At 39.0% G+C, this 14764-nt stretch overlaps 1 protein-coding gene across 1 annotated transcript in view; it reads left to right on the top strand.

Moving 5' to 3' along the window:
• The first annotated feature begins 12545 nt into the window (after window positions 1–12545).
• klhdc3 (kelch domain containing 3) overlaps window positions 12546–14764 on the top strand; it is a 31558-nt gene continuing 29339 nt past the window's right edge. Inside the window, exon 1 of the mRNA XM_074646638.1 lies at window positions 12546–12694. The gene's annotated coding sequence lies outside the window, so the exon portion shown is untranslated. The remainder of the gene's footprint in view (window positions 12695–14764) is intronic.

Raw genomic sequence — 14764 nt, forward strand, 5'->3', positions numbered from 1 at the left:
TAGCTCTACGTACCTGAACAGGTGGTGCGTTCCAGTCAAGTGAGGCTGAGAAGGTAAAAGACCATTCACTTGCAAAAATGAAAAAAAGCTATAATAACAGTAGTAAAACAGTGTCAAGTAAAAACTAGATTAATAAAATAACGATAAAATATAATCAAATTATATAAATTAAATATAGTAAAATAAGTGATAAAATATATCTAAGCTAATCGTCACCTGGCTCAAGCTCAGTACTTAATGCACTGGATGAGAGTTGTATCGATTTTCTCGTCTAACTCTCACTAATAACATATTTCCCAAAATATCAAACTATTCCTTTCAACTTTGCTTTGTGTGTATCGCCTGTTTTTTCCACATAGCCCATAAACATTTATAAAGGATGGAAAGTTGTTTGCTCACAGAGTCCCTATCTGATTAGATTTGAACCAGGTGTCCCATCTCTACCAACCCAGTCAGATTAGGCTACTGTAACACCTTCCTTATGTTGTTTACCCTGGAAGTCCCCCCTCCCTCCCCACAGCGCTCATCCACATCTTGTTGTGCGTAATGTTCAACTGTGCTGCCCACATCCGTTACAAATCATGCAAACCTCAGCCTTCATCTGAAAGCTCTTCATTTGTGCCATCTTCCTTTATGTGCATCTTTGAGGATTAAAGACAAGCTGGTTCTGGCCTGATGGCTGATATCATTGCCTCCCAAGATGATAATAAAATCCTGATGCTTCCTCACCACAGGGTCTGGTTGGTGATCACCCTTGTTAGATATCTTCCATTTTATTAGAGTCAGTAAATACGACTTGGAAGACTTGTTCAAGGGGGTGATGTCACCGAGGCAGCCCGCATGAAAGCAGGGTGATAGCTGTGGCGGAGGAGAGAATATGCATGGGAGCTAGAGGGGGTCTGTACTTTTCCACTCGGTGTATGTCATCACAAAGGCATGATCGGCCTCTTGGTCAAGTTTCAGTGCAGATAAGATTGAGTTTTTCGCTCTGGATCATGATCAAAAAAGAAAAGATTTGAAGTTTTAAAAATGGTTGATATGAAAGGAATAGAAAAATGAAAATACTTACTTCACATGTGTTTTGTCAGGCATGCTTGGCCTGAGCTTTGTAGTAAGTAGACGCCACCCATAGAGATTTAACCCCAACACTAGACACTTCTCCAGCTTAACATTACACAAAAAACATCCTCTATCAATTAAATTTGCACTTAAACTTAGTCTTATTACTTTTATAGTTATGTCTTAAACTGTATTGTTTAATGTTGGATGCCAGACCTGGATCACCACCAAAATGTAATGTCCTGTGGCCCGATACCCTGTTTTTAAGTTTTTACAAGCAGGTCACAAGATACACAAGCTTCAAGGCAGTGACGGCATGGTGCCAGTGAAATTGTGAAGTCATACATTTGTATTAATGCTTATCTGTTGATCTAAATAGCTTTAAATTCCTTTGCTCTTAGCTCACAAGTCTGAACCCACATCTTGACAATGACCTAGCCTCTCTCAGATGGCTCGCCTGTGGGCTTTTGTACTCCAGCCACTGGAGCTAATACACAGCATTAACAATGAAATGATTTGTGCTTGAACAGAGCAACATGACAGCTGCAGTTTATGGACAACGGGAAATATAAACACATTACGAAAGCCACATTTTCAGCATTTACTACATGATGTCCACATGGATTTCTTGAAGTTTCACCCACCCGAATCTATTCAGCTGGAGTATAGAGCAGGTCGCAGCATAGTTTTTGACATAACTAACTTAAAAACATAAAGCTGCAGCCTTGAAGCTTTTCAACTACAGACCCTTTAATCAACGGTTTATTACTAACATAATTGTAGCGCCTATAGTTTTGACACTCACCTGAGGCTATTTGACCTAATGAGGCTGCATGCTTATTAGCTGACGCTCACACACACCTGCGGTGCTTCGTACTGGGAGTCCTGTTTCACACGTTTCTCCTGAACATGCCCGCTCTTATCGCAACCATAAAGAACCATGACATCATGTGCAATAAACTGACATCTTAGTCAGTCAGTACTCATTGTTCAGAGAGACAGGGTGCCAAGTTTGTCACCCAGCAGAAAAAGGCAAGCAGAGACAATGAATCTCAACCGTCTGCCACGATGACACATTTTGTATTTCTCATCTTTTAAACTGTAGTGGCTTTGTTCCAAAAAACAAATGCAGGGTGGCTTGTTTAAAGGGAACTGCTGCACTGACATCATTGAAATCGTGACCTCTGACCTCATTCCTCCATGTAAACATGTGTTGCAACCTAGAAATATTTTATAATTTACATTTTATTGACGGAGTCATGTGTCTTTAAGGGTGCAACACATGCAACCTGTAATATTTGTTCTATTCAGCCTCCAACTTTGGCATCAGGGTGTTATCATGCCAGTAAATATGTTCAAATATAAAGGCAGAAGTCAGACCTGGCTCCAAGTAAAGAGGGCCTTTGTTTTGACCTCCTAAATGGGTTTCTTGTCCTACCATAACAATTGGCCACGACATTAGAAAAATACATCAGGCCGAGATTTTGGAGAATGTTAAAGATCAAAAGAGGCGTTCACTGGCTCTTAAAACAGCTGATAATTTAAAGTCAACATTCAGGCTTGTTACGCAAGTCAATGAACAGGTCAGCAAGGAAATTTGTTGATGATCAAATGTATCCACTTCACAGTTAGTTTGTGTTTCTGCTTCTGGACTGGAGGCCAGTCGATGACAGATTGGCATCCGTGGGATCGTTTGTTCTCAACGAGTATAAGGGTCACTGGCAGTGAGCTGATTTTTCTTGGCTGTACTAGCAACGGTTTGGAATTTGAAGAATATATTTAATGTTTAGCCACGCTAGCGGCATGCTTCCAGGGATGGCAATGACGGTCTGTCCACTACTTTGTTCCAGACCAATATATCTCAATAACTCTTGGATGGATTGCCATGAAATTTTGTACAGACATTCATGGTCCTCAGTGGGTGAATCCTATCAACTTTGGTGATCCCCTGACCTTTCCTATAGTAACACCATGAGGTTGACATTTTGGGTATGTAGTGAAATGACAACAATTGGACAGATTGCCATGAAATTTGGTGCAGAAATTCATGTAAATTGTAGTAACTTTGGGATGCCTTAAATTTTCATCTAGCTTTATCATTAGGTCAAAAACTTTATTTTTCAATACTTTGTCTTATTACCAAATGACCCAATACTATACCATCATCCTCAGCTGTACTCTGTGTTTAATGTTGGTTACACGCTAAACTAAAATGGTAAACATTATACCTGCTAAATATCAGCACACAATGTCATTGTGAGCATGCTGACGTTAGCATTTAACTAAAAGCTCAGTTATTTAAAGGAACAGTGTGTAACATTTTGGAGGATCTATTAGCAGAAATGGAATATAATATCCATAACTATGTTTTCATTAGTGTATAATCACCTTAAAATAAGAATTGTTGTGTTTTCGTTAGCTTAGAATTAGCTCTTCATATCTACATAGGGAGCGGTCCTCTTAATGGAGTCCGCCATGTTGCTCAAACCAATCAGTGGCTCTAGGAAGAGTCTTTCACGTTTTTACATTACCTGAAAGCCACTGTAGTTCTCTGACAGGCCTGTGAAACTGCAGTAACGTGAACTATTATACTAATTATTATGGTAGGATAGGATGGCCTCTGAGCGGTGTTACCACAGTTTTGCAATAGGTGGCTCACGTTCTTGGAAAGGTAAGAGTGAGTGGAGGGGTCCTCAGTTGGTTGCAATCTGCAACCACACCACTAGATGCTGCAAAATCCTACACACTGTACCTTTTAAGTCTATAATTAAAATGGAGTCTAGAAAGCAGTGCAGCTCCTCGATGCTGCAGATCAGTGTTCCAGTGTGGGAAGCACAGCAGACACACACACTGTGTCACACAGGCCTTTATTGTACTTTTGTTTGAGTGCAATTTGAAGCCACCCTCAGGTGGCAGTCAGGCTGAAAGGCGGGATGAGGTCACTCCATCATGTGACATCATAGGTTCACATGCTCCGGCAGAAGGAAGCAATTTTCCCATATCAAAGGTTGAATAACAGAAAAAAGCTGTACCTTATTTTTGCCCTCTCCAACAGTATCAATCACCTTGAGAGGGAGGCTTAACATTTGACCTCTGATGTCATTCCAGCGGCAGGTTGGGTGCCTTCAAGCCTTTATTTGGAAGCTCTGTTGACCCGGCGGTGTGATTTATTAATCACATACAGGAACTTTAATCATGTGCTGCAGCCTGCCTGCAGTATATATTGCTTGCCTGTGTGCTTGACATATGAATCACCAAGTGTTGCCAAGTGGAAAGGCTTGTTAAACATTTTGAACGAAGAAACATAGAATCAAGAAAGAGGTGAACCTGCATATTTACATTTCAACATTTACACGTCCAGACGTTTGATGGATCTGCTCTGTAATCATCACGATGTACCTCGAGACTTCACAAAAGAAACAGCAGAAGAAAAAGAAAAGTGTTTCATCTGAGTGCTTCAGGCAAATGGAAAAATATAGGCAAGCCAAAGTACATCTTGAGTCATTTCTGAACAGCGTTACAGATTAGTTCAATGTTTTGGTTGTAATTCTTCTCTGACATTTTCTAATTGGATGTAAATAAGAAAATACCAATAAGTACACAGACAACTTGGAAAAGCTTTCACAGATGTTCTTAAAGCTTGCTGAAAAGCGATGGGGTCGACACTCATTTTATCTCACTATGAGGACATCATTATGCTTCACCTCGAAGAGTCTGGATTCAATACAGGACAGGCCAATGGGATTTTTTTTTCTCCCCTGCTTTATCATACAAGGTGGCCTCCAGGGCTTTACATAACAAGCTGGACCCACCTGAAAGCTCTGCGTTATTGTTTGCCTCGCTCGTGTCACCTCCTGTTAGTGGAATGGATGAGCTCATTGCTGACACCAGTCTGAGCTATGCATGGCTTGTTGATGCTAAAATGCAGCTGACACTACGACAAACACATTAACACATATGGTTTACTTTTACAAATAGAACCGAACGTTAGAACGATATTTGCCTCCAGAGTGGGAATGACAATTTGCAACACCTAAAAAAGGAAATTGGATTTTTAAGCAGACATTATATAATTTTGGAAAGTTGAGTCAAAAGACAAAACTTGGAGGCTCATTTACTTTGTGGTTTCATAAAGTACTCATGGACATTTTACTTTTAAATAACCTTTACCTCACTGCAGAACCAGTGACAAAGCAGAAACTGTTCCCATGGCTGGGTATTGGTGCTCACAAAGTCCTATTCAGTGGTAGAATAACCCAGACTGCTGTCTCTAGATTGTTGCACACACAAGTCTGGCATGTGGAAAGCACATGATTTTTTTAGGCCAAACTGTTGCTCTAAAGAGACAACAAGTGACTAAACAATGCTTTGCACATTCCAGGTTAAATATGTGTTCATCCACGTATGTCACTTTACTTTTCAAGCATCATGTGGGGATGATAGGAGCAGGTGTCTTAAGATAGGGCGTGGGATAACAATTGGGTCTAGAACAGGTGCTGTGCAATCTACGAAGCAACTGTCCCAACTGTGTGGGGGAAAGAGGGGTGAGGTCATTGGGCAAAAATAGAAATTGAGCCACATAATTAAAGTGGTTCAGATGAAAATATTTGTTGCTGCCGGTTGCAGTCTGAAAGACCCTGTGGAATGGTAATTATTATATCCCACTGTACATAAATATCACTATCATGCAAACAAAAAAAGAGGCTAAACTGCGTCAATAACACAATATCACAAAAATCCAACAGCATGGAACTGTTGAATGTTGTGTAATGATGCAGACGGCAAACATGCAGGGAAAACAAACCTTTTTAGCCTCACAGTGAGATTATGGGTTTAAGGGGAGCATTTCCTACCCTTAATTTGGTTTATTTGTGGACGCGAGAGAGCCACAAACAAACAAACAAAAATCACCACAAACACTAAAAACAAACTGCTCCTGGGTCTGTCTACTGGGAGTACTCTCAACAACTTCCAAAGAGAAAAACAAGCCACAGAACTGCAGTTTTAATGAACCTTAGCTAGTTGTTTAAGTATACTCAGAACCTTTACTTAAAGCTGTAGTGGGTAGAAATGGAGCAAATGTGATTAAAAAAAGTTATTTTTATAAAACGGTCACTATATCCTGACAGTAGTGCATGAGACAGGTAATCTGAAAAATGTTTGTACCTCTGTGTCCTCCGGTGCTCCTAACGGCATCTGCAAGATTTCACAGACCAGAGGAAAACAACCAATTAGAGCTGATCTGGAGCCTGCCGTCTATGAGCAGCTGTCAATCAATCGCGTACTCCGATCAAACGGTCAAACTAGGCAGCGCTGATCAAATATGAATCAATATTATGTTACTATAATGCCAATAGGAATGCTCTCTCTCTCAGAAGTCTAGTTATCTCTCAGAACACTTGAATTACAATAAGCTGAAAGGTTATTATGACATTTTTGCCCAAAGATGCCAAAATGATGACTGCAGGTTTAAGTAAAAGTAGCAATACCACAGTGGAAAAATACTCTGTTACAAGTAAAAGTTGTGCATTCAAGAAATTATTACTTGAGTAAAAGTATTAAAATCAAAGTATGCTTAAAGTATCAAAAGTAAAAGTACTTATTATTATGCAAAATGGCCCATTTCAGAATAATAAATATTATAATTATTGATGCATTACTGTAAATGTCACATTCATATTTCAGCTGGTTATGATGTGGCGAATTTTAAATACTTGGGCAGCTTAATATACTATAATATAACATAATTTATTAGTTGATTTAGATTATTAATTAATATATAAATCTGTAACTAAAGCTGTCAGATAAATGTTGTGCAGTAAAAAGTGCATTTCCCTCTGAGATGTAGTGGAGTAGAAGTATAAAGTAGCTGAAAATGGAAGTATAAGTACCTGAACATTGTACTTAAGTACAGTCCTTGAGTAAATATACTTACATTACATCATTGAGTTTAGCAAACACAGGTCACAGGTGAAGTATAGAACTGTCAAAAGGGTTTATAGCTTCTCTCATCAATCCTAACCGCTGAGCATCTCTGCATGTTATTTATGACCAGAGTGGAAATGATAATACTCCATTAAATCACTCATCTGTTTAGGATTTGAAGCTTTGTCCAATAACCGGCCTCCCTGCACGGCCACATTTGTTTATAGAGTACGGCCTGTTGGTTAATTGCTAATCGGAAACATAGCCTAACCAATAAAAAGCTGCTACAAAGCACTAATTTAAGTCCTAATTCAAATGAACCATAAGTGAGAAAATGACCTAAGGCAAATACCAAGCGTCTTCTTTAGAAACACACAGAGAGGAGCTCTGTTCGTTTAATAACCCCCAAATTAAAGGAAAATGTATGATTCAATCATCTGGCCACAGAGTTAGATCATGCTCTATGACATCATTCTGGACCGCTTAACGCTGTTGACCTAATCCAGCTATAGCGGAAGTCAAATCAGTACGTTAAACATCCGGAGAATATCTCTGCATGATGTAGTAATGCACTGATCTTAGCTAGTAAATGCACTTTTTCGTAATGGTATTTTATATTCAGATTTTTACCATTTTTGAGGCAATTGCCACAACACTGTGCTTTCCAGCAACTCTGCTTTACCTTATGAAATTGAAATACATAGTGGAAACTATGGAAGAACCTCAAGAGTATGTCCATTATAGTGTAAAACATGATACAGACATTTTCAGGGAAGTTCCATACAGTAAGCCTTCTTAAAGATAAAAGGGAAACAGGTGAAAATAATGCTGCAATTGCTATTACAGTTGTTTTCATGTCAACATCAGCAAACATTTCTTTCCCTTTCTTTTCATTTATTGGTTTATTTTGCATGGAGTTGCTTTTTTACTGTTCATAATAACAGCACACTCAGGATTTTTATGAGCCATGGTAAAGAAAAAGGTTAACCAAATGAGCCATTTCTAAGTAGAGGCTGTGCTTTTTCTCTGCCACAAAGCATTGCAGAGCTCTTCCATCACTGGGTTTGCCCGAGAATATAGAACAACAGTTGGTTTCACCAGTTGTTGTTGACTCGCAGAGCTATGCTGCAGTTGGGCAACTCCTGTTCTCTAAGTCGGGGCATAACAACAGACAGACACCACATGTGTTGGCTATAAAGTGTAAAACACACCACTAAGCAAATGTGTCAAAGCGTGGCTCAGCGGGGTCAGATGGGTGACGCAATCTGTGCGAGTGCTGACAGGTGGGATGGCAGGCCCGATTTTTTTTTTTTGCCGAACAGACTGGGCGTCACTGCAAGAGATTACTTTCACTGGGTATGTGATGAGAAACTAATTTTTTTGCAACTACTATTTACACAATATCACCTCTGTAAAGAGAGATGAGGCAAGAGAAAAATCTCCAAATGTTTATTAGGATAGCAACTACTGGAATAACTAAATAATGGTTGTAAGTGTAACAAACAAGCCAGCTCTAGTTCTTTCTCCTGGTTAGTGAATAGGCAGAATATTTCCAACATTATCGCCTGAGGCCAGGCACAAAATCTACTAGGAGAAGGTGTGTGTGCCTCAGTATAATATTAGTGTATTATATCCCATATCATTATACAACATGAGGTTTGCATATACAAGTTCCAAAACAAAACAATTACCCCAAATAGCATCCTGTGTCCCAGACATGTGATCATTTAAATAAACTTCCCCAAGCCATTTCCAGAAATTCTTGGGTCCACATCCAGACAATAACATCATCTAACTGCAATTGTGTAATAGTGCAAGAAAGGACTGCTAAGTAGACAGCTTTTGGGGTCTACAGTTCAGACTGTCGCAACTCATTTAAGATTTTTTTGTCTGCATCTAACTGGTCGAGATGAAGAACACAAGACTTGTGTCTTTTTATTGAACTGACGTGTGATTATACAAAACCAAGAAACTACAAAGCTTCACTTTTTGAGTGATTATATATATATACCGTATACACTGTATATAATTTAGTGAAGCAAGAAACCATGACACGTGATGTTAGACAAGACAAAACTTAATACATTGGGTGACATGACTGGGTTAACGCGACAGGGCAAAGCTAACAGGGACAAATAACACATGTTTGGTCTTGTGGTGTGGGATATGTGTATTAGCGACGGTGCAGGGCAGTCTGATGTATAAGGTTCCTGTGAGTGTGTGTGTGTGTGTGTTTGTGTGTGTGTGTGTGTTTGTTTAATGTAGAGGAGCAATAGAGGGGAGTGTTTTGGAGAAAGAAAAAGGAGGAAGAGAAAAAAAAGAGAGAGGGAGGAATAAATATTGTTTTCATGGCAGGGTTGGCTTATGATGTCTCATGGTCCATTCATTTTGATGTTTTGCCTAAAATTTTTATTTCTCTATTTTTCCTTTTTAATAATAATAATAAAATAATATTATGATATATATTATATATATTAATATTTATTATTAATTATAATTATTTTAATTATTATTATTATTTTAGAATCTACTGCACACTGTAACCTGTTTGTCAGTGTGTGTCCATCTATGGTCTGTAAACACGTATCTGAGCTCCAAGGGGGCAGCCCTGGACAGCTGTCGTTCGGGCAGCCCCAGCCACAATCTCACCATTGTGCATGACATGCAGCTGGCATGGTGTCGGAATGCCTACACACACAATTAATCAATCAAAGCCCCTCCTACAGTACACCAGACCTGGGCAGTGATACCAGCAGATCCATGGCAGCTGTAACATGGCTCCTCGTGCCATAATCCGTTTACAAGGCTCTACTTTCACTTCAGCCCGACCATTTGGAACAACGCTAAACCCATTCCTTTGTAATGCAATGCTTTTAAAAATGAAAGAGCAAAATCAGGTTGCATCATGTGTCACATTTACAGTCTAGACGTGTGAAATGGGCGGTTTAAGGGGCTCCAGTAAAATATGGGATACTAGGCTTCACATACTACAAAATAGCAAGTTCCAGCAGAGCTGTTCACATTGATCCCACAGTTACAGTAGGATTAGTTCAGATGAGTTTTGTTCTCCAACCCAGGCAAGCTGCCCAAGCACACATTCTTATTTATTGACAGCATTGAACTGGAAGTGCTCACAAGATGGGGGACTTTTGTTTATATCAAACATAAATTCATAGCTAAGAATTTGACCTCAACCTTACACTGGAATAAATTGAGGTTGTTAGACTTATTTAATAGTGAAATACACTGGCCTTGCACCAGATAAGATGTGTTCCAGCCTGTGTCCGCATGCTGAAGAACAACTTGACACTAAAACACTGACATCTCCAGGGATGCTGCTTGATATGCAAGTCCTCATGAGTGGCAGGCATGCAAGCAGCCAACACGGAGTATCATATTATTAAATGCATTGTCCAAGAAGTGCACATGAACCAGACCAATTGACCAATAATATAGGGTATGGATTATATTCTTAAAGACATTTCGTGCAGGAGTCTACTATGTCTTCCTCATGTGCAGGTCAAAACGTGTGTGACAGCGCCATCTACTGCTGCAATTATGTGATTGTGTGGGACAGAAGTAAACAATGGGGATGGAGGTTTCATCAGCTCGCTCCATCATCTTTCTTTACTAGTCTATTATAACAGTGGTTCCCAAACTTTTGGACTTGTGACCACAGATTATGGCCATAATGTGGATGTGAGTTATAAACAGTATAACAAAAAAAATGATTCATATAATATTGTTTCATTTGAATGTTTTTTAGAGGTTACATTGTTACATAAATGCCTATTTCTTGCCTCAAATGTTTTCAGAAACATCTTGTTATGTACTGTTTAGCTGTAAAGTTTGCTCAGCTGGTGGGCGGTGCTTGGTAATTCCTCAATTTATCTCAACATCACAAACCTACAGCTAAACAGTACACTACAAGATGTTTCTGAAAACATTTGAGGCGAGAAATAGGCATTACAGTAAAATAATATTGATTCATATTTGATCAGCGCTGCCTAGTTTGAGCATTTGATCGGAGTTTGCAAGTGATTGACAGCTGCTCAGAGACGGCAGGCTCCAGCTCGGCTCTGATTGGTTGTTTTCCTCTGGTCAGTGAAATCTTGAAGATGCCGATGGATTTTTTTCAGATTACCTGTCTCATGCACTACTGTCAGGATATAGTGACCGTTTTGTAAAAACAACTTTTTTTAAATCATATTTGCTCTAGCTTGAAGCTAAATGACGAATAAATCCAATAGCTAATTCTTTTAGTAAAAGCAGCAGGGTGATGCTAATACAAATGGGAAAAGAAGATGCCCTTTTAAATGTCTGATTAAAACCTGTATTCTTAATTCAATTTGTGAATCCAGTTATTTATTTATCTTTTTACACTGCATTTTCAAATAGAATTTTAAATTCCATTATTTATTTATGAATTCATTAATGTATATTTAAATGATGTACTTATTGAGCGTTTTATGGTGTTTTTGTAAATCCCTTTTTAATTTGAACTATTTATTGAGGGATTAATATTTAATTTGTAAATTCTTTTCATATTTATTATCCATTAAAATATCAAATAATGAAAGACTTTGTAATTTGGTCCATTAATTCATAGATTGATAAATTAATTTGTAAACAAATTTATAAATGCCTATTTTTATTGTACAATTAGTTATTAATCAATTAAATGCTCTATTACTATTTACGTGACGCTTGTGGTCCTCCATATAATTCTACCCACTGCTGCTTTAATGGAGATTCATAGGGTTTGCCTACATATACAATACACAGATTGTTCATTAAGAGTGACTTGATATTGAACAATCTGATAGTTCATCCATGCATCCAAATGGAGGAAAATTAAACCCCTATTTTCCGTTTCCAAAGGGACCTTGTGGACAATCATCTCAGTGCTTTAAGACTAATTAAAGGACAACATGCAAAGTCTCTCCTCAGAGTTTATGAAGAACTGAACATATATGATGATGACCCCTAGGGCTAGAGTGCATAATATATATATATATATATATATATGTATATATATATATTATTTTATTTATTATTTTTTTTTTTTATTTAACCAGGTTAGTCCCATTGAGATTAAGAACCTCTTTTCCAAGGGAGACCTGGCCAAGACGGTCAGCAGCAAGAACACAAAGTTGCAGACACAGACACAAATAGAGATATAAAATACATTTCACAAACACTAAAAGTACTGAAATTTGCATTAAAAGAGAACTATCTAAAGACAAATGGGGGGAACAAAATAAATGAACTTTTCTGGGAGTCAGCTGTACAACAAGGGTAAAACATTGGCATGCCATAGAGTCTGCTTCTAAAGCCTTCATTTAAGATTTAAAAATATTAGTATAACAATAAACAGTGGTTGTAGAAATTCACAAGTTCACATACAGAGGTTTCTGCGAGGGTATTCTCGGTCGTGTCTAGAAGGTAACCCTGGAACCACGGAACTATCGCGAGATAGTTAAAGAGAATAGGTCGTCTGGTCGCAGATCTCGCGATAGCTGTTGCCAGATTTCGGAATTTACGGGTTACCTTCTAGTCCTGACCGGTTTGGTGGAGTATGAGAGCAGCCGACAGAGGGTGCTAAGCTATCGGACGCTTCTGCTGGTTCCCAACACGTCACGAGGGAGTCGGTAGAGGCTCCCAGTGGATAGCACAGCGTCTCTAAACCAACAACCGACTCCACCTGAAGGTAGATAAACTATATCCCTCTGTTGTCTGTTCGTAACTTTGTAAATGTTGTAAATGTTGTGTTAAACTCTTAACGGACCGTTGCTATGCAGTTGACGTTAGCTAGCTAACAGCTAACTACACGTTAGCTTTAGCTTTAGCCTAGCTAGCTAACAGCTTCTCCTCCTGGACTGTTGCTTAATCAAAGAGCAGCACACAGGAAGACTATTATTATACACGGGTTGCTGTTAAAGTTGATCTGGTGAGACAAGCGTGGTCAGCCGCTTGTCAGTCGCTCACAGGTGTCTGTTATTATCTGTTATACGAGCTAACGTCGGCTAGCTGTAGTGTATATAGAGGCGATGACTGGGACTGTAGTTAACCGTGTTAAAAGCTCAATGTCACTAGGTCTAGTTTAGCTTTATCAAACAACTATCTGTGCTTCCACAATATACATTGACAACCCAGACCTGTGTACATCCATTTTTCCTGTATGTTAACCCTAGTCACATTTTCTTGCCAAAGCCACTGTGGTCAAGTTGTCATGTAGTGCCATGGCTAGTCATCTGATATCAACACAACTATATCCTGTCCAGTGGGTTAGGAGGGTGTAGAAACTGCTTTCCACCCTCACAAACATGCCCCTCTTCTCAAGATTTACGTGATGAACACTCATAATGAGAATTACAATGTCACTTTACCCCATGTGGGGTCTTGAGTTGACATGGCAGCTTTTTACAGCTCCAAAACAATTACAAAGTGGGACACAAAACAATTACTCTACTAAAACTTGCATGTTGCCTAGATCTGGCCTGTGTTGCCTTTTATCAAACAACTATCTGTGCTTCCACAATATACATGGACAACCCAGACCTGTGAAGTGGTGTACATCGATTTTTCCTGTGTGTGTAACCTAGTCACATTTTTTTCTGCCAAGCCACTGTGGTCAAGTTGTCATGTAGTGCCATGGCTAGTCATCTGATATCAACATAACTATATCCTGTCCAGTAGGTTAGGAGGAGGGTGTAGAAACTGCTTTCCACCCTCACAAACATGTCCCTCTCATAATGAGAACTGCAAATGCTGTTTTAATGCGTGCAGGAAAAAAACTACTGGAAACTGTGTTAATGATGAGGCAATGTTGCATTCACGTTGTTTGCATTTTCAGATATCACTTTACCCTCATGTGGGGAGTTTAATTCATTCAAACTTTATTTCAGACACACAGGAGGGTCCATAGCAATAAAAGAAAATAAAAATAAACAAAAACCATACAAGAGAAGACCACAGCAGTTCATCATTCAATTCATATGTAGGCTATCTCACCAGTGTTTTCTGAGCCTTGATGAGTACTGAGTGCAGCTCTTGCTCGGGCTGGTTAAAGCCTCTATGATGCTGTTCTCTGTCTCATCCAAACGACAAATAAAATTATACGTCAAATGTCTTAAAAGTGCCTCACATGTAGGAATACCAGAGGACACAAACAGTTGACTGGCACTATGCCCTCTGGGAACCCGAAGCAACAACCTCATTGCATCATTGTAAGCCACTATGAGCCTTCACATACTACTTTTCTTGTAGCTAAACCAAAGATGAGCTGTGTACAAAGGCGTGCAGAAAGCTCTAAATAATGAGAATTTTACATTTACAGAACACATACTGAACTTAAGAAGCAACGTATTTGCCAGAGCATATAGTTTACAGCACTGTCGATAGATATCTCTGTCATCATTCCAATCATCAGTGAGAAAATGACCAAGGTTTTTTATTTCCTTGCATGTTGTGAGGACATGTTACATGGCAGCTTTTACAGCTCCAAAACAATTACAAATTGGGACACAAAACAATTACTCTACTAAAACTTGCCTGTTGCCTAGATCTGGCCTGTGTTGCTCCTCATGTTATGCTGAATGGTCTTCTGGGGGTTTATTTATAAGAGCAAACAAAGGTTGGAGGTCAGTGAGTAAGTGAGTCATTGAGACAGAATAAGCAGGGGGTACATGGGGTTTAGCAAGAGACGGGTTCACTTTTGCTTTCTGCAAGACATACGGGTAGTGAGTGAATATTAACCTGTTAAAGTAGACGTTTTTGC

This window comes from Sebastes fasciatus, chromosome 9, assembly GCF_043250625.1.
Source record: "Sebastes fasciatus isolate fSebFas1 chromosome 9, fSebFas1.pri, whole genome shotgun sequence".
NCBI lineage: Eukaryota > Metazoa > Chordata > Actinopteri > Perciformes > Sebastidae > Sebastes > Sebastes fasciatus.